General features: G+C 41.5%; 1 long non-coding RNA gene across 1 annotated transcript; it reads left to right on the top strand.

Annotated features, from left to right (window-relative positions):
* Nucleotides 1–2,857: 2,857 nt before the first annotated feature.
* LOC129326065 (uncharacterized) lies at nucleotides 2,858–11,573 on the top strand. Its single transcript, XR_008596685.1, has 3 exons — nucleotides 2,858–3,019; nucleotides 8,410–8,546; nucleotides 11,517–11,573. It is a non-coding gene; the product is annotated as an uncharacterized LOC129326065 (long non-coding RNA).
* The last annotated feature ends 8,270 nt before the right edge of the window (nucleotides 11,574–19,843 follow it).

Here is a 19,843-nt window from a genome sequence, read left to right as displayed (position 1 = left end):
TTTACTAAAATACAGGATGTGCTGAAGGCCAGCCAGCTTGGAGTCTGGACACTTGTACACATGTAAATAATTAGCAGAGGCCTCTCTCTGGATTTGTTGAATATGTGGATCCTGCACATTGTGAAACCCAGGATGCCAGATAATTATTGACCTCTAAGCACAATTTTACTAGGCTGGCTACATCCGTCAGACCAATGTGCTGCACTTTTCCCTTTCAATGAACTGTATTATGCTACCTCAGTCACTCTTTACAAAAACAGCACCCCTGTTGTTCAGTACGACCTTTTCTGTATATTGTTTGTGACTTTTTAGAATTCATTGTGAAATGTTTTTTAAATCTCCCAGGCTTTTTTTTCCTACATGAATTCAAATTGTATTTTTAATGGGAGGTGATATGTTCAAAGAGATGGCTATTTTAAATAGAAAAGTATACCTTTTGTGGAGGTTGTATTAAATACTGAAGAAATAATGCTGAGAAATTGGAAGTTGTGTTGCAGCTCTGCTCTATTCTCTGACATACTTTTCCTAAGCAAATTCAAGTATCTATGAAAATTATTCATTAGAATGAAAGAAAAATTCTTGTGCATTGCTGTAGGAAAGATGAATGCAACCATTTCCAAATTGTGTACCAGGGTACTCTGGCAACCTATGAGAAAACAACTGGTGTGCCACAAGCAAATGCTTAAGTCAAGCATTCCTATAAAATTTGGATTTTTCTCCTTGTCTCCTTCCAATCAGCTTCTCTCGGAAGTAATGTGTCTATATCAAGCATGAGCTGCTTTTGCGTCTTGAGTTAAAAGACAGGTTATAAATATTTAAAATAAATTAAACAAGTAATTGAATTATTTAGTAGTTTCCAATGCAGAGATGCAGCAATTTTTACCCTCTGACGAGTGCACAAGTTGTGGCATTATGTGTCGCCACTGTGCTTGTATCATTCCAATCAAAAGGCAAGCCTAGCTCAAATAGAAACATGGAAGATAGACTTCTGTGTAGGTGTGTCATTTCTGACCACTGCACATTGTAGTCTACTCTAAATGTAAACCTTTTGGGATGGAAGAGCAGTGTGTATCTTCAATGTAATTCAGGGCAAAACGACACAATAATCAAAAGATTATTGTGTCGTTTTGCCCTGAATTACATTGAAGATACATCTCGTCAATGGGTGTGTTATGGAAGTTCTGTACTTCCCAGATGCCTGATTTGGATCAGGACAGTGGTGTGTGCTAGGAAGAAGAGATTAAGTCTTCCTTGCTATGCCATTTTCCCAAATGCAAGTGGTGCCTAGGAAATGCTGTTTGCCCTGATGGGGAAACTTAGCATGTAGCCAATTGGTACATGTTAAGTTCCCTCTGTGATGCAAATAGTAGCTCCCAAGCACTGTTCTAGGTCAGGAAAATGGCACAGCAAGGAAGGTGTAAGTCTCCTCTCCTTACGTACTGTGGTCCTGAATCAAGTCAGGCCTGCATCCACCTGGGAAGCACAGAGCTCCCTGCAATTGGTAGTTTACAGGATCCAGGTACATACCCAGGCAAAGTATATTTGTTAAGCCCTTTGTGTGATTTTACTATAACACGTTTCGGCTAGAAAATAGAAACTAAGCCTCTTGTTCATAGACTTTTCCTACAGAATGCATGTGAATTTTGAATTCCAATGTAATAGATGTATGCTTGCCAGGAGAAACTGGCCATTTGTTTTGAGAAGTTTGTTTCTTTTATATTTTAATTCCAAGGCAAAATGAAAGTCTAGAATAGTGCAAACTAGCTAATTCAGATAGATGGTGACAGGTTCTACAGAGAAAAAAGAACGAAGTAGAGTAAACTACATGTGAAGTAGTTTTTGAATACTTGACTGTATAACTGATGGCTATTTAGAGTACTCTAAGAGAATACACGGAAACTGGTGGATTTGCAACCGCCCCAGAGGAGGTCTTCGGACAAAACAACAGGCAGCGTCTTGCCAGCCCTGGTTGTCAGGCGGATGGGCGTCTGGACCCTTGGTGGGCATCTGAAAGGAAATAAAGATTTATTCAAGAATCATCTGAGTACTTACCTTGGAGACTTACGTGGGGGTTGTACCCTATGGATTATATCAATTTACATGGACTAATACGTTGATATATGACAGCGGCTTTAGTTTGCACTGTTTGCTGTTTGACTTACTACTGTTTGCTAATTGACTTATTGATGTTTACTTTTCATCTAACTTTTTCATTGCGTAAATTACAATTGTTGACTTTTTCTAAAATCTATGGTATTAATTAGCTTATAACACTTGTTAATTAGTCTTTTCCCCTTCACATGTAGTTTACTCTACTTCGCTCTTTCTTGTGCAGTAGTGAAGGCACCTCTGTTGTATTTGTCTAGGTTCTATGGACAAACAGTGAAGTCAGTCACTCCTCTAGAATTTAAATCCAAATTGTGCCAGTGGTGCTTTGATAATCCAGTAGCAGCTTGTTTTATCTTTAGTTTTCTTGATGGTGTAAAATGCTGTCAAATCATAGCCAACTTGTGGCGACCCCTGCTGGGGTTTTCAAGGCAAGGGACTAACGGGTGATTTGCCATTGCCTGCCTCTGCATAGTAACCCTTGTCTTTTTTGGAGGTCTCCCATTCAGTTACTAATCAAGACTGACTTAGCTTCCAAGATCTGAGGAGATTTGGCTCTCCTGGACTATCCAGATTAGGGCTTTTAAAAAGTTTAATTTAGATTTGTAAATTGCATCTACTTTTTTATTCAGGAAAAGAACATTTATTATACTTCCTTTTTGGAAGTTCCTCACTTGACATTAAAGGGTGTGTGCTTAATGGCAAAGCATCGGCTTTGCATACAGAAGGTCCTAGGGTCAATCCCTGGCATAATCAGTTTGAAAGGGTCAGGTAATGAGTAATTACCTGACTCAGTATAAGGCATCTTCATTTATCCATTTGTAAATGGACAAATCAGAACATCAGTCTCGCATGAAAATGTTTTTACTGGAACTTGCTGAGCAGAATTTGAGCTTCAGACCTTAGTCTTGCAGTGAGTACCCCAAATTCCAAGTTCTAAACTTGATGATTTTAGTTTTATTTATTTATATTTGAGTATTTATACACCATGTTTCTCCCTATTGGGGACCTGGTGCAGTTTATAGCACTGCTTATCCCTCCACCATTTCATACTTGCAGGAACCCATGAGGTAGGTTAGAGAGTGATGAGGCAGCCAGATCTCCCATGGCAGAGTGGCAGTTTCAACGCGAGTCTCCCAAATCCTAATCCAACGCTTTAAGCATTTGTTTCTTAAGTTCATTCCTAATGTTGGAAACCACTTCAGCCAGTGTGAAAAAACTTGAACTGGAAATGAAGAAAATGTTGGCATGACTAGCTAAAGGACTGGCTTACAAAGGTCTCTGCAAACCCTAGAATAAGTTAAGCTATGAACCTACCTCAAGATAGAATCACTAGGCTTGGATGCCTAGTGTTTCAAGTGTTTTCTGCTTATCAGCTGGGGGTGGAAATGTCCAGTCTTCTGTATCTATATTTATTTGAACAGAATAGCATGTGAGGAGAAGACATGATTTTCTGGTTTATTCCCCCCCCCCCCCCGCCGCCCCAGTGTAATAAACTTTGATTATTTCTACTGATTGTAGCTCATGCAGTGTAGCAATTAAAGTATTTGGTGCAGGTATGGGAACATTGCTGTAATATATGTTTCTGAAATATTTATGATTATGAAATATTTATTCAGGGAGATTGTCATTGGAAAAAAGAAAAATAACTGATGACCTCAACATGTGCTCAGACTTGGAGGCTTGTTCCTAGTAACTCTATTGTTTTCTTAATGGGGAAACCATTAGTGCAAATTTTGGAATGAGGCATTGTTTGTACAATCCCTCATTCCTAAGTCATCGCAGATACATGCTTTTGCCTCTGACCATGACCGTTTGAGAGCGTTTATTATTATTATTAACATCTATTTCAGTTGCGTTTGTGGAGAGCACGCATTAATGGCTTACCGTGTGCCTCTGCACTGACAGATTCGTACAATGAGTGACTTCTCACATGATGTGTAGCATGTATAAGTTGTGCCTGATGGTATGTGGTTTCGTGCTGGGAATCAGGAAGACATTTCAGAAGCAAAGGTATCAAAGATGTCATGCACCTTTAACTATGCCAATTCTATCAAACTGTTTTCAGGGAGGGCTGGGATCTTCCATTCCATGTACAATGTAATAACTAGGAAGGAGAGATCCTGTGGCAAAAAAGGACTGGATATTTTTGAACTACTTACTTACTGTGTTAACATGGGCTGCTACATACATCATTATTCTGGGACATTATGGATTATGTGGGATATTTTTAATGAGTTTAATGAGCCTGAGAAAGTGGGGAGGATGGAATATAAATGTAAGAAATTAAATTAAATTAAATTGTTCTGTGCCTATCACAGTAGGCCATAGCTGTTAGCTCAAATTTAGGAACTGCTACTGCCAGCAATAAACAATGATGTTGGGTTTTTTTTAGGTTGGGCCAGTTCATGCTAATCAAAATAGCTCACAGTTATGCCTGGCAAACTAAGAACCCAAGCTATAACCAAGGAAAGCATTTGAGTTTCATTAGTTCATTTGAATTTCTGTTTTGTTTTTGAGTCTAATCCATCATATGTACTGTGAGCAGTCTACTCTTAATATTGTTGATTCAGTTTGCAAATAATTAAATGTGTTAAAAGAATATATAAATGAGTAAAATTACGTGTCTATTCATTATGTCTGTTTATTTCATGTAAACACCTGGTATCTGGCTTCACTTTAAGTAAAAGTCAGATGTCTTGTTTTTATAGTTTTTGATACTTTTTTCTTGAAGTTTACATTTCATTTTTCTTCAGAATGTGTATCCTTCGCAGTTCATTGGTTCACAGAACATGTTCCATGTTCTGTTTCAACCCTTGAGTGTTATAAAACTAGAATACCTCATTTTAATTGTGCAAATAAAATGTGGGGCTTACATCTGTCATTCACATTAACTTAGTACTCGACTGAGTCACTCTGAGATTGCTAACTGCACACATGTGCAACCTGTGTGTATATGATAGAAATCTTGTTATTTTTTAGTGTAATAAAATTATTTTGATACACAAAACGATGGTTTTTGTTATTTGCTTTTCCGTTTGTGCAGAATAATTAAGGATATACAATCTTCCTTGGATTATTTAGTTCAAATACTGCAATACTAAAAACAGGTAACTTCATATTAGAGGTAACAATGTTACGCTGCGCTTTTAAAAATATTTACACTGACAAGGTTTGTTAGCGGACAGCAATGCTTCTCTTTAGAAAATGTGTGTATAATAACAATACTATCATTCTATATGTCTCAGAATCTTGGGGAATGTGGTCTTATTTTCACTCTTATTAATCTTATGAGATCCTCTAATATAAGCAGGTGTTGCTAGATCAAAGAGCAGCTCAGTACATATAGTACAATGGGTTAAGAATTTCATTGATAAAATTTATGAATGAAACAAGTTTGTAGCTGGAAGATGTATCCTTTGTGTATTTGGGTATATTTGCCCATGTCAGACTATATAGATCTTCATTCAGACTGGAAGACAAGTTATACAAATCCCACATTGCCAGGGGCTCTCTCAGTCCCATTTGTAAAGTGCATATTAAGCTGCCTTATACAGAGAGAGACCACTGGTTCACCTAGCTGTCTCTTGTGACTGGCAGCAGTTCTCCTGAGTTCCAGGCAGAGAGGAGTTTCCCCAGTACCACCTACCTTTTTAACTGGCTGTGGCAGAGACTGAACCTTCTCTGCCACTGAGCCATGCCCCTGCCCACCATAGGAATAATGAGATGTCCAGTCTAACAACATAGTTGAGAATTTAACTGAAAAAAGCATTACGCTATCAATATTAGCAGTGTTGTTAATGTTAATAGTAAACATTACAAAGGCCTAGTTACAAAGTGATAGGAAATGACAACATATCCTTATCTTTAGAATATAATTGAAGATTAACATTTGTTCCAGTTCATACGTTACAGCAACCTTTGGGCAAGAATACTTATTTTTGGATTTCAGTGATCTGGACTGTGGTTGTCCAGTGCAAATGCAAGCAGCCTGTTCTTAAGAGATAGGTGGAAAATATTTGGCAGTATTGTTTTCCAATAGGTTCCACAGCTTTGTTATAACCCAGTTCTAAATTCATTCTTGCTAGAGTTTGATACAGGAACTCTTTTACAGCCACATATGTCTGACTGACCATGAATAAAGCAATCCTGTATTTTTCTAGAAGGGTTATAGGACCTCAGGAGGAACAAATCAAATCATGCAAAATGAAAATGTAATATGCCTACTTCTACCCTTTGCAACAATTTGGAAGTATTTATTTCGTTTCTGACAAGTAGTTACCAAATATACTGAAAAAAACCATAAACATTAGAACTAACAACAGATTTTTTAAAAAAATCAGCACAACAGCAAGTCAGTTTACAAAGTCCCTTTTGATTAATTCAGCCTTATACTTGTTTCTGAAGATTTCCAGGAATGACACATTATTCACTTCTTTAGATAACTCATTCCAAAAGACTGGGGTTGCCATTGGAAAGTCTTGAGTACAGGCCAAGACCATTCTAACTGCCCTCAAGCAGCCCCTCTTGTGATGAGTGCAATGGTCTTGGCTCATACCAGGAGAGGTGATAAAGCAAGTATGTAGATGATTAGATGTTTCAAGCTCTCGGTAGTACAGATGAATTTGCTAGCTTCTCTCAGCAACCAGACAGTTGTGTACTAATTGAAGTTTCCAAGTTCCTTTAAAGGCAGTTCCATACTAAATCTTGCCTTTATGTTACAATAGCATGGCTCAGCATAGCTGGATGGGCTGTATTCAGGAGGAGGTGCAGTCTTCATTCTAGATGTATCCCCACATTACAAACTCTAGAGTCTAAATTCCTTGACTTAAGCAAATATGTCAATCTGATTTGAGTGTAAACACTCAACAGTGAAATCCTATTCAGAATTACAGTGCTTTGATGGGTGCTTGGGAACAGAGTGTGGTGTTTCTGGAAGCACTAGTAGCCAAGACTCCAGAATTCTTAGGTGGGCTTTTATCCACATCATTCAGGCCTTTGTTGACACTTCCTTCACTTCAGAGAACTCCTTTGCGCCTACACAGCTAAAAAGTTCATCTGGAAAACCATCCCTAACTTCCATGATGGAGTATATATCTGATATTAGTATGCTTGCCTTACCATTGTCTATCTACTGTTGTCAGTCTTGTCATGGTCAACTGTTCGGTCAAGGTTTCTCGCAAGACTCACCATGTGTGAGGGGCAAGGTACCACAGCTGAGAGTCCTGGGGTCGCTCCTCCTAGCATCACCTTGCCTTTGTGATAAGGATTGTCTGTGAGACCTCTAGGAAGTTTGGATAGGATGTAAAAGAGATTCATACTGCTTCTAATTTTATCATGTGCCCTAAATGGCCACACTTGCATATTGGCTATAATGTGGTTAAATAGGCTCTGCGGGTTCCCCCTGCCACCTATAAGAGCTACCTGGCAGTCAAATCTGCATCTGCACCTGCTCCTAACGCTATACCAACCTGCAGGTTAATGGCTCAGGTGGTGTGAAATGGCTTGTGAAATTTACAGTTGTTGCTCATGGTATTTGAAATATAACTTTTTTTCCTGAACATTCAAAGGCAGTTTACATACCTCTAACAAGGGTATATCCCTGACCTGGATAGCCTAGGTGAGCCTGATCGTGTCAGATCTCAGATGCTAACCAGGTTTGGCCTTGGTTAGTACTTCAATGAGAGACCTCCAACGAAGACCAGGGTTGCAGAGGCCAGCAATGGCAAACCACCTCTGATAGTCTTTTGCCATGAAAACCCCACCAGGTGTCACCATAAGTCAGCTATGACTTGAAGGCACTCTCCACCACAACAAGGGTACATAGAAACCAGTTTCCTAAATGAACCAACATAAAAAAAGCAAAACAAAAATACCAATCAAATGCTTAGTTGAATAAAACTAACCAAAAACATGATAGGGCCTTCTGGCAGTGATGTTCTACAATCAGGATGCCACTATGGAAAAGGTCCATTCTCTAGTTGCCAAACACCTAACATCTGAAGATGGGGTAGTGAATATAGGTTCTTGAAGAATGACCTTGCAGAAATAGCAGGTGCATATGACTCTTCACAAAACATTTGGCCCACATGTTAAAATTCCACCTGGGATGAAATACGCAGGAGGCATTTGACAGAATCTGCACAGGGTTCCAGCCCAAACAGGCATCAATCAGGTTGAATAAGCCTATTCAGAAGTTACTGTGCCCTAACAGACAACTAAAGGACAACTTGAGAGTGGTTATAAATGCCACTGAATATTTTGATAAGCGACCAGACAAAGAAGTTGGCTTTTTCTTTGCAGATGCAGAGAAGGCCTTTGACAACTTGAACTGGGACTTTATGTACGCATCAATGGAAAAGATGGACCTAGGCAAAGAATTTATAGAAGAGCAGAGTCACCTGGGCTCAGGAGCACATGGTCTGCAGCTGCTAGAGGAGGTAAGGGCTTTTTGCCTTTCTTGGCTGTGGTGGGTTAAGCTGAGAAGCTAAGGGTGGTCCTCTCTAGCTTTGGGGCTTTTTGTGTGTAGTTTTGTGTTGATTTGAGTGTAGTTTTGAGGCTAAGTGTGTTTGGGCTTGATTGTGTTTGAGGGTGAGTGTGTTTGTAAGGCTGCTGGGGGTTGCTGGAGTACAAGCCACACACCCCCTTTGTGCTCACCTCCTGTGCTTAGCAGGAAGTGACCTTTTGCATTGAAAAGGCAACTGCTGGGCAGGGGCGCGAGCCTTTGGCGCGAGCCGAAGGGCGAGAGCTAAAGGGCTCTTGGCCTGTGGCTCTTAGCCGGGGGATCATAGCCGTTTTCTTTCCTCTTAGTGTGTTGTTCCTAAAACAGAATAATGAAGTCAGAATGCCAGCAGGGGGTTGGGGGCTTTCCAGTGTATTGCACTGAGTGTCACATGTATGACTATCTGCCTTCTGGTCAGAAGTCCTGGATGTGTGCTCGCTGCAAGGAGCTCCTGGTTCTTAGGGAACGAGTACGTACCCTTGAGGCCAAGGTGGCTGACCTGGAGAAGCGGAGACAGTTAGATAGGCACGAGGACAAGATTCTCAGGGACAGGATAGATGTGTCCCACTCTAAAAATGGCAGCGTTCTTGTTGTCAAGGAGAATGAGGATCTTGTGGAATCAGGGCACCGTACTGAGGATAAGGGGAACATGCCCTCAGAAGGGACCTCTTCTTCAGTTGGTGAGCAGGTTTCCTTTCGCATCAAGGAACCATCCCTGGGTGGGGCGGGAGGGAGGCTCTTGGTAGTTGGTGATTCGATCCTTAGACAAGTAGATAGCTGGGTGGCACAACCGCGTTCTGACCGTATGGTGACTTGCCTGCCTGGTGCGAAGGTAGCGGACATTACGCGTGTTATAGATAGGCTGGTAGATAGTGCTGGGGAAGAGTCAGCGGTCGTGGTCCATGTTGGAACCAACGATGTTGGGAAATGCAGTCGTGAGGTCTTGGAACAAAAATTTAGGCTGTTAGGCAGGAGACTCAAGGCCAGGACCTCCAAGGTAGCCTTCTCAGAAGTGCTACCTGTTCCACGCGCAGGGCCAGAGAGACAAACGCAGATCAGGAGTCTCAATGCGTGGATGAGACGATGGTGTAGGGAGGAAGGGTTCAAGTTTGTTAGGCACTGGGATTCTTTTTGGGACAAGCGGGAGCTGTACAAGAGAGACGGTCTCCACTTGTCCCGAGAAGGAACCCAGCTGCTGGCACTTAAAATCAAAAAGGTGGCAGAGCAGTTTTTAAACTAAATGCTAGGGGAAAGCCGACAAGAGATAAAGTGTCTCTGGTTCAGGATGGTTCATCTCAGAGAGATGAAGGGCTAAGTATAACACTTCTACAGGGAGATAGATTAGAGTTGTCAACTGAGATGGAGACAAACAGTGCAGATGACCTAACTACGTCTCGAGGCAAAGTGTGCCGGGGAAGTTACAGGTGTTTATATACAAATGCTAGAAGTGTCCGAGGTAAAATTGGGGAGCTGGAATGTTTAGTGTTGGGCGAATCCATAGACATTGTGGGCATATCAGAAACTTGGTGGGATGAGGAAAATCAGTGGGACACGGTGATTCCTGGATATAAATTATATCGGAAGGATAGGGAGGGAAGGGTTGGTGGTGGGGTGGCTCTATATGTCAGAGAAGGTATACATTCCAGTAAGATTGAGAAGGTAACTGAATTAGATTCGCTTCTGGAAATGCTATGGGTTGAAATTACGGGCCCAAATGGAAACTTAACTGTGGGAGTTTGTTATCGCCCTCCAGATCAGAAAATAGAGGAGGATTATAAAATGATGACAGGATTAAAGATGGCTGCTAAACAAAAAAACTGTGTTGTAATGGGTGATTTTAACTACCCACACATTGACTGGGCCAATGGGTGTTCGAATCGGGGGAGAGAAAGTGAGTTTCTAGACTGTCTCAATGACTGTGCTATGGAACAGATGGTTACAGAACCTACTAGGGGGGAGGTGATCCTGGATTTGGTCCTCAGTAATGCTGAAGACCTGGTGAGAGATGTAAATGTGATTGCACCACTTGGGAACAGTGACCATAATGTTATTGAGTACAACATATGTATAAATAGGAAATTGCCAAATAAGACCAACACAGCCATGTTTAACTTCAAAAGGGGTAACTTTTCTGAGATGAGGGGGTACGTGAAGAAGAAACTGAAAGGGAAAGTAAAAAAGGTCAAAACACTTGGGGAATCTTGGAGACTATTTAAAACTACAATCCTGGAAGCTCAAATTAAATATATACCGCTGGTTAGGAAAGGCACAAATAGGTTTAGGAAAAGGCCAGCATGGTTAACAAGCAATGTAATAGAAGCTGTAAAAGGTAAAAAGGATTCTTTTAGGCAGTGGAAAACTAGTCGGAGGGAGGTTGATAAAAAGGAGCATAAGCTGTGGCAAAAAAAGTGCAAGTCTGTGATCAGACAGGCAAAAAGGGAATATGAGGAGCATATTGCAAAGAACATAAAGAAAAACAATAAACAATTCTTTAAATATATTAGAAGTAGGAAACCAGCTAGGGAGGCAGTGGGGCCCTTGGATGACCAAGGCGTAAAAGGATTACTAAAGGGTGATAGGGAAATGGCCGAGAAGCTGAATGCGTTCTTTGCTTCTGTCTTCACTGTGGAAGATAAGAAGTGCATGCCCACTCCAGAAGCACTGACTTTGGGAGGGGTTTTGAAAGACCTGAGTCACATTGAGGTGACGAGAGAGGAGGTTATGCGACTGCTAGATAATTTAAAAACTGATAAATCACCGGGCCCAGATGGCATACATCCAAGAGTTCTGAAAGAACTCAAGTGTGAACTTGTAGATCTCCTCACAAAAATATGTAATCTGTCATTAAACTCTGCATCTGTTCCTGAGGACTGGAAGGTAGCTAATGTTGTCCCCATCTTTAAAAAAGGTTCCAGGGGAGATCCGGGAAATTACAGGCCAGTCAGCCTGACGTCAATACCGGGTAAGTTGGTGGAAACTATTATCAAAAATAAAATTAGTGGGCACATTGATGACCAAAAGCTGATGAGGAAAACTCAGCATGGGTTCTGTAAGGGAAGATCTTGTCTCACCAATCTGTTAGAGTTCTTTGAGGGAGTGAACAAACAAGTGGACAAGGGAGACCCGATAGATATTGTTTATCTTGACTTCCAGAAAGCTTTTGACAAAGTTCCTCATCAAAGGCTCCTAAGTAAGCTCAGTAGCTATGGGATAAAGGGCCAAGTCCTCTTGTGGATCGAAAACTGGCTAATTAATAGGAAACAGAGAGTGAGCATAAACGGGCACTTCTCACAGTGGAGGGTGGTGAGCAGTGGGGTGCCACAGGGGTCGGTATTGGGTCCAATGCTTTTTAACTTGTTTATTAATGATTTGGAATTGGGATTAAGCAGTGAAGTGGCTAAATTTGCAGAGGACACGAAATTGTTCAGGGTGGTGAAAGCCAGAGAGGATTGTGAGGCACTCCAAAGGGATCTGTCGAGGCTAGAAGAGTGGGCATCCATGTGGCAAATGAGGTTCAATGTAGCCAAGTGCAAAGTAATGCACATTGGAACCAAAAATCCAAAATATAAATACAAGTTGATGGGGTCTGAACTGGCGGAGACTGACCAAGAGAGAGATCTTGGAGTCATGATAGATAACTCACTAAAAACGTCAGCACAGTGTGCGACTGCCATAAAAAAAGCTAATGCTATGCTAGGGGTTATTAGGAAAGGGATTGAAAACAAATCAGCCGGTATCATAATGCCTCTGTATAAATCGATGGTGAGGCCTCATTTGGAGTACTGTGTACAGTTCTGGTCGCCACACCTTAAAAAAGATATCATAGCACTGGAAAAAGTACAGAGAAGGGCAACTAAAATGATTAAAGGGTTGGAACACTTTCCCTATGAGGAAAGATTGAGGCGCTTGGGGCTCTTTAGCCTGGAGAAAAGACGACTGAGGGGAGACATGATAGAGGTTTACAAGATAATGCATGGGTTAGAGAAGGTAGAGAAAGATGTGTTTTTCTCCCTTTCTCACAATTCAAGAACTCGTGGGCACTCTATGAAATTATTGAGCAGTCGGGTTAGAACAGATAGAAGAAAATACTACTTTACACAAAGGGTGATAAACACATGGAATTCGTTGCCACAGGAGGTGGTGGCAGCTACAAGCATTGCCAGCTTCAAGAGGGGACTGGACAAATATATGGAGCAGAGGTCCATCAGTGGCTATTAGCCACAGGAGATAGATGGTATTCTCTTTGTGGGGAGGTGGTGCTCTGTTGTCTTGGTGCTGGAAGGAAGGCAGTGGGAGGGCATCTGGTGTCCTGGCCTCACTGACAGTCCTTTAGATGGCACTGGATTTCTAGCCACTGTGTGTGACAGAATGTTGGACTGGATGGGCCACTGGCCTGATCCAACATGGCTTTGCTTATGTTCTTATGTTCTTAATATACAAGGAACAAAGAGCAACAATCTGTGTCAATGACAACCTGACAGAGAAGTTTGAAATAAGAAAAGGTACAAGACAAGGATGTCCACTATCACCGTTGTTATTTGTGATGGTCTTAGAAATATTACTAAGGCAGATCAGAGAAGATGATGACATAAGAGAAATAAAAATAAAGGGATCTTCCTATAAATTAAGAGCGTTTGCAGACGATGTGATGTTTATAGTAGAAGATCCACTACAAACTCTGCCAAGACTACTGGAAAAAATTAAGGAATTTGGAGATTTGGCAGGCTTCTATATAAATAAAAAGAAGTCAAAAATAATAACTAAGAACATGACCAAGAAGAAACAACAAGAACTAAGTGAAATAATAAACTGTGAAGTGGTACACAAGACTAAATATTTGGGAATAGAGCTGACAGCTAAAAATATTGATTTATTTAAGAATAACTATGGAAAGCTCTGGACACAAATTGAAAGAGATATGATAAAATGGAATAAACTAAACTTGTCGTGGTTAGGTTGGATTGCCACAGTTAAAATGAACGTGTTGCCTAGAATGATGTTCCTAATGCAAACAATACCAATTGTAAAAGATAAAAAACAATTTGAAAAATGGCAGAAGAAGATATCGGAGTTTGTGTGGGCAGGAAAGAAACCAAGAGTAAAGATGAAAGTTCTTTGTGATGCTAAGGAAAGAGGTGGAATGCAGTTACCTGATCTTTGACTTTACCATGAAGCGATATGTTTAGTCTGGCTAAAAGAATGGGTGTCTTTAACCACTCATAAACTACTAACTTTGGAAGGTTATAATAAACTATTTGGATGGCATGCATATATGTGGTACGATAAGTATAAAATGGACGCAATGTTTCAGCACCACTATTTGAGAAGAAATTTATTGTTGACTTGGCTAAAGTATAAAAAATTTATAGACCATAAGAAACCAATTTGGATTATACCAGCTGAGGTGATCAACCCAAACTTAGAATATAAAGGAAAAGAATGGCTTACTTTCAAAGACTTAACAGAAGTAACAGATAATGAGTTGAACCTTAAACCAAATGAGGAGTTGGCATTCAAATATGGTTGGTTGCAATACAGACAAATCAAAGACTTATTTGATTCAGACCAAAGGAAAACAGGCCTTAGAACCAAGAATTCAGAGCTAAAAGAATTACTGTTGGGAGATAATAGTAAAATAATTTCTAAAATGTACAAATTGTTATTGAAGTGGTTTACAGAAGATGAAACAGTCAAGGTGCAAATGGTAAAGTGGGCTATAAATTGTAATAATGAAATAACGATGGAAGCATGGGAACAATTATGGAAAAATACTTTAAAAATATCAACATGTACCAGTATTAGAGAGAATGGCTATAAAATGTTATATAGATGGTACTTAACACCGAAAAAATTAGCCATAGCCAACAAACAGTTATCTAATAAGTGTTGGAAATCTAAGGAGCATGGAGGTTCTCTATTTCATATGTGTTGGACTTGTCGTAAGGCTAGAGACTTTTGGACCAAAATATGTACTGAGATGTCTTTGATACTTTGTTATAATGTTGCAAAAAATCCAGAAATGTTGTTATTATCATTGCATTTGGAAGATGTTAATAGAAAAGATAAGGTATTGTTATATTATATGATATCAGCAGCTAGAATAATATATGCTCAATACTGGGAGAAGAAATACCTGAAATTGAAGAACGGACAAGGAAATTGTTGTACATGGCTGAAATGGACAAACTAACAAGAAATTTGAAGGAGCAAGATCCAGAAGCATTTTTGGAAGATTGGAAAAAGTTGAAAAAATACATGGAAAAGAAATGGGATGTTAAGGGACAATTATGGTCTTTCGAGGGGTTTTAAAGAAATTAAGTAAGATAAGATATAATTAAGATCTTTACTAAAAGAACAACTTTAGTATAAAAATAAGGTATTATTAATAACGGGGGATTGGAGTGCTGTTGGAAGTCATTATTGAAAAGGGGGGAGGGGAGGGGGTGGGGAAATATACACAGGGGAATTGAAATGGAATGTATTTGTATTTGAAATTGATTATATATTGACCCATCCAATAAAAATCTATTTTAAAAAAAAGAAGTTACTGTGCCCTAGACACAAGCAACGTCTGATGTTTTCCTTCGCTTTGCTGTCTTTAAGATATAGGAAAGAATAAAATCACAGCAGAATACAGAAAACTGTACAGTTCTTTGACTTTCTGTATCTGAAGATCGTCCACTAGATTCTGAAAAAGGTGATTAACCTTCAGCTTCATGACAGAGCAGCCAATGGTTACATTGCTTTCTGTTATGGCTCATTAATTTACCATCAGGAAAGGTCTTTTGGCAGAGTGGAAGATTCTCAACACAGCCACATTCCTGAATGACACACAGCAGAGTGCTTGCCTGTTAAGATAAACCACATTACACAGCCTTTCACTAGGGATGGAAAACACTCTCATGTCTTTTGAAGGTAAGCCAAGGGAGCCTTTGCAGGGTTTGCCAGCTGTGCTGGGTGTCTATGTTTTGCCCTGAAGGTACGGAAGGCATTTGGATGTGGTGCTGTTCTTTTAGCTTTGTGTTCCAATTACAGACCATTGAAGAAAAGATCTATCGTTCATGAGAGACAAGAGGTCCCTTTTCACTAGAGAAACTAAACTGGGGTGTGATTTCAAATGCATTTAAACTGGTATACCTCTACTCAAACCTGCTTACACTCACAAATTAATATTTCATTTTGAGCAAGTGTTGTCGAAGCAGGGGTTATTTCATAGGAAAAGAGCTGGAGGAACTCATTAGCATGACTCATTAGCATATGCCACGCCCCCTGACATCACCAGAACTGTCATTAGCATAGCTAATTTGCATATGCCACACACCCTGACATCACCTATCCTGGCTGTTTTGGAAGCAATCCTGGCCATTCAGGGCCGAAATTGGGCCCAAAATGGCAAAAAGGGGCTGAAAATGGCTGAAAAGGGGCCCAAAATGGTCAGGATTGGGCCGCTGCTGAGCGGGAGAATGATCCACCACCCATCAGAGGGCTGATCTGGGTTGTTTCGGCCCCAATCCAGGCCGAAACGGGTCCCAAATGGCTGAGTCGGGTGGGCCGGGCCACCTGTCATGTGACCTCTTTGGGGAACTTTTGGAACTGCTTTCCTGCGCCTTCCCCCTCAAAATGAGCCCTGTGTCAAAGTAATGTATTTGAAACAGAAAAGCAAATCAGGTGAACTAAAATACTGTAACTAAACTGGCATGTTATTTTCATGATCTTGGTTTGAGAGAAGGTTGTTTGAGCTACAGTGCAATTTTATTTATTTAGAAAAAAGTTATGCCACCTCTCCAGGGAACATATCCAAGGCAGCTTACAAAATAAAACATCATAAAAAATAAAACATTAAAAACTATTAATTAAAATCCAGCATTAAAATAACTAGTCAGAACATAAAACAATGGATCACTAAACAACTTAAAGAAATAACAATTTTCAGACCAAAGCGTACAATAAAGATGGTGTTAAAAATTATCTCTTCATTAAAAGCCTGGGAAAACAGAAATGTTTGGGCCTGGCACCTTAAATAGAATAATGTGGGTGCCAGGTGAGCATCAAGAGGGAAGGTATTCCACTACTAAAAAAGACCCATCTGTGGTTGCTACCCACCTCAGCCCTGAAGGCAGGGGCATGGAGGGCAGGACTTGTGAGGCAGGGCAGGCTGGACCATGTGAGAGGAGGCAGTCCTTCAAGTGCCCTGACCTTAAGCCATCCATGTCTTTAAAAGCAAGAACCAGCCATATGAATTTTGCCTGGAAACAAGTAGGCAGTCAGTGCAGATCTTTTAGCAGTGGAGTAACATGATTCCTGCTCTGAGAGTGGCCTGGCTGCCACATTTCGGCTAAGGTGAAGTTTCTGGGCCATTTTGAAAGGCAGCCCCACGTAGAACACATTATAGTAATCTAACCTGGATGTAATCAGAGCTTGGATCATCATCCAGACCACCATTATACTTTTCAGGGAATGGCCATAGGTGCTGTATCAGCTTAAGCAGGTTAAAAGTGCTAATGCCATGGAGAAGACCTGAACATCCAGCTGGAGGTCAGGACCCAGCAGAATTCTATGCCCAAGCTTGTTTCATGGGCTTAGACTACAGTGACTTTGCATAGGATGGCACTATTATGATTGTTTAGAATAATTGATAAATTAAAAAAATCAGTGGAAACGTTGGATAGTATCTTGCCACTCCATGAGCAGAAAGTGTAGGTTTTCTGTGTTCCTCTTCCCCTTTTGACCCCCAGAAAGATCATTCCTGGGGTCACAGGGCCTTCATGGAGGCCCTGTGGGCGGTTGAAGGTAGGAATAAGGAAGGACAAAGAGCTGGAACAATTTCCCCTCGCTCTTCCACAAGCACAATTCTGCTGAGACAAGGGGACAATTTCATCCCCTTGTCCCTCTTCCTTCCAGCCTATCAGCCCTCATAGCTGCATGAATTCTATCTTGCAATTCTAGATCTTTCTGAGGATCAGAAATAGCTGCTGCAGTGTAGAGGAATGTGGGGGGGATCCATGTGTCTTCTCCACAGAGATGATAGGATACTTCCCACTGTTCATAAAAATATATCCCTAAATGAAACCTGTCTTGGCTCTGATAGAATACCATAATTGTGATTAATAAAATGGGAGGATATTTGAGATCATAGTAATTATCAAGTACCTCCAAAAATATTAATCTGTTATATATTTGTGCCACATCCCCTGCCCATTCCCCCCCCCCCTTTTTCATCCTGTTGTGAGGCATCATGCAATATGGGCTTCTAAGAGCAAACAACAAACAAGAAATTGTATCTTACTATATAACGGAGTAAGCGTATTTCAGACAACTCACTTTATACCATGGTGTACCACCAGAGGCTTCCCCTAGGAGGGAAGCCTAGGCAAGGCACCATATCTTTCCAGAAAACATGCCATGGTGGGAAGCCCAGGATGGGAGCAGGTGGGAATGCCCACCCCCTGCCTTCACCCACCTGGTATTATGAGCAGAGCAGGTGGCAATGCACACTCACACCTTAACACCTGGTATTAGGAGCAGAGCAGGTGGCAATGCCCACCCCTCGCCTTAACGCAGTTGCTATTAGGAGCGGAGCAGGTGGCAATGCTTGCTCCCTTTGAACCAGTTGGGATCAGGAGCGGAGCAGATGGCAATGCTTGCCCCCCGCCTTAACCCAGCTGGTATTAGGAATGGAGCAAATGGCAATGCCCACATCCATCTTAACCCAGCTGGTGTTAGGAGCGGAGTAGATGGCAATGCCCCCCTGCCTTAACCCAGCTGGTATTTGGAGTGGAGCAGGAGGCAAAGGCTACCCCCCTTCATCCAGCTGGGATCAGGAGTGGAGCAATGCCTGCCCCCTGCCTTAACACAGCTCTTACTAGAGCAAAGCAGATGGCAATACCCACTTCCACCATAACCCAGCTGGTATAAGGAGTGGAGCAGGTGGTAATGCCCACCCCCGGCCTTAACCCAGCTGGTACTATGAGCAGAGTAGGTGGAATGCCCTCCCCCTGCCTTAACCCAGCTGGTATTAGGAGCAGAACAAATGGCAATGTCCACCCGCCTTAACCCAGCTGGTATTAGGAGTGAAGCAGGTGGAATTTCCCCTCCCACCTTAACATAGCTGTTATTAGGAGCAGAGCAGGTGGCAATGCCACCCCCTACCTTAACTCAGCTGGTATTAGGAGCAGAACACTTGGCTATGCCCACCCCCCTTCACCCAGCTGGGATCAGAAGCAGAACAGGTGGCTTTGCCCACCCACTGTCTTAACCCACTGTATTAGGAGCAAAGCAAGTAGCAATGCCCACCCCCCCACCTTAACCCAGCTGGGATCATGAGCAGATCAGATGGCAATGCCCACCCTCCTTCACCCAACTGTGAGCAGGAGTGGAGCAGGTGACAATGTCCTCCCTGCCTTAACCCAGCTGGTATTAGTGGCAGAGCAGGTGGCAATGCCCACCCCCCCACCATCACCCTTTGGGGATCAGGAGTGGAGCAGATGGCAATGCCCACTTCGTGCCTTCACCTGGCTGGGATCAGGCGCAGAGCAGGAGGCAATGCCCTTCTTCCTTTCACCCAGCCAGGTAAGGAGCAGGATAAACAAAGCAGCGGTGGCTCTCCCGGTTACAAACACTTGCAAAAAAGGGGGGGCAGAGTCCCTCATGGGAGAAAAATGCACTTGACACTGTGCAGGCTATTAATCAATTTAAAGTGCAAAAATGCTAATACATTTTATATTATAAATCTCATATACAATATACCCAATACACAAAGTACAAAATTCTTCCTGTGTGCATTTGCTACAACCTTATAGATTGGGATGATTCCAGAGGAGAACAGTAAAGTCCATTAGATGGAAGCAATTAGTTTTTGTCTGTTTCTTCTTATGTTTTCTTTAACTTTGTTAATTTCCAAGCGTTGTGTGGTCAAACTGAAGGGAAGATACAATGTCTCACGCCCAATCCGGGGCCGGCTATTATTGACTAAGATTTCGTACATCACCTCCTCAGGGGCGTGTTAATCCACATAGTATGATCCACAAGTTCCCCACACTACAGAGAATGGTGGTTTGTTCTCAAACATTGTATTACCATCTTCCCATCGTTCCCCTCCGGAATGTCAAGTGCATTTTTCTCCCATGAGGGACTCTGTTCCCTCCCCCTTTTTTTTTACAAGGGATAAGGAGCAGAGCAGGTGGCAATGCCCGTACTCCATTCACCCAGCTGGGATAAGGAGCACAGTAGGTAGTA

This window comes from Eublepharis macularius, chromosome 3 (genome assembly GCF_028583425.1).
Source record: "Eublepharis macularius isolate TG4126 chromosome 3, MPM_Emac_v1.0, whole genome shotgun sequence".
NCBI classification, from domain to species: domain Eukaryota; kingdom Metazoa; phylum Chordata; class Lepidosauria; order Squamata; family Eublepharidae; genus Eublepharis; species Eublepharis macularius.
This window is presented reverse-complemented; position numbering and strand designations above follow the sequence as displayed.